This window comes from Wasmannia auropunctata, unplaced genomic scaffold, assembly GCF_000956235.1.
Source record: "Wasmannia auropunctata unplaced genomic scaffold, wasmannia.A_1.0 LD335982.1, whole genome shotgun sequence".
NCBI lineage: Eukaryota > Metazoa > Arthropoda > Insecta > Hymenoptera > Formicidae > Wasmannia > Wasmannia auropunctata.
In genome coordinates this window covers 5,063-6,696 of record NW_012026908.1, presented here as the reverse complement: position 1 = coordinate 6,696, position 1,634 = coordinate 5,063, and positions in this window count along the sequence as shown.

Below are 1,634 nucleotides of genomic sequence, written 5' to 3'. Positions count from 1 at the left end.
ATTTACTTGACACATAACACAACTAATCAATCAGGGTATCAAAAACCATTATCTGGAGTTGAATTAATTTCGTTCGTTGATAAAGCCAATCAAGAGTAAAATGATTCTAGTCAAATAAATCAATATAAAAATAGACATTATTCAATTTTTGCCTGTATCATTTTATTTTATTTTCAACAAACAGATTTATAATAGCACTCCTTGGCGCAATATTGGCCCAATATATCCCCAAAGTATGCCAATATATCGCTAATAAATTGTGCTACTAGGAATACTAAAACTCGTGTCAATTACGTGACTCATCCTGCATATGCTCGAAAACAGTTTCTTCGCAAAAATAAAAACATACGTATCCTACTTGAAACATGTGCGTGCATGCGTGTACATTGCGCGCGCAGGTGTATATAATCACACGTTTACTTATTGTTAGTGCACCTTTTGTAAAAAAGGTATAATAACCGCATCGTGCAGGATTTATCTAAATCCAAAAAATAGATAGAAGGCCATTGTGGAGGCACAAGCAAACATGAATCTGTAACTGTCTAAACAGCGCAACCAATTAAAGTATCCGGTTAACGATATGTACGCATTACTTTCTTCGTGTGTAAACTTCGTGCGATTGACATTCTATTACTTTATATAAGAAAAAAACTGTGTAAAATCTTTATTAAAGCAGATTATTGGAACATGAAGGATACTTTATACTCCGTACAAGTGCAAACAATTTAACATGGAGCTCAACAAAAACTTCACTTCACTTACATTACGAACATCGTTATGATTTAAGGGGTTATGACACCCCTGAGGCCTCAAAATGATACCTAAGTTTGGGATTTTCTGTAGGTAAATAGATAACTTAACAACATTATTTGCCTTTGTCTCCGGTTCAAATCTGGAAGAAGCGTATGTTCCGTCTATTGTAAGTGTCGGTCCACAATGAGGATCTTAAGCCCTAAGCAGTAAGAAATAGACCAATCATAGTCGAATATGAGGAGAATAATCGATTGTAATTGGTTAATATCTTACGGCGTAAGGCTTAAAGTCCTTATTATGGACAGACACTAATGCTTTACGATGCTCTTCGGAGATTTGCGCCTGAATATTATGTTTAGATGGTATTTAACGATTTTTAACACTATACATTTATATTTTACCGTTTTTATTTTTACTTGTATTAATTTTCATCGACTTTAACATTGAGAATGACCTAATACAGGTTGAAACGTTCGTTGTTTATTTAATCATTTTATGTAAATTGATTTATTATTTGAGCATTAAATACCTAGCTCAGGCTCTTAGCCCATATTTAATTTATTAATTTCGTTGTTTTATTAAGCCTTCTTTAACTTATTATTAAATAGATAACTTTATTTAAAAGCTGTTTAGAGAAAATCGTTGTACGTAGTATATAAGAAATTAAAAAAATATATTTTTTTATTTTTGTAGTGGGTAAATTTAAGTAATATGTACGAAATGGTGGTACATTGGCCTACTTATGGAATCCCTTTTTTCTGTTTTTTCAAATCGGTATATAGGATTCCAGGCACACGGTTTGACCTTGAACAAAACACAAAAAATTTTCATTATCTGCATATGAAAGACTGTAGAAGTACGTAGGGGATTTTTTTAAATAT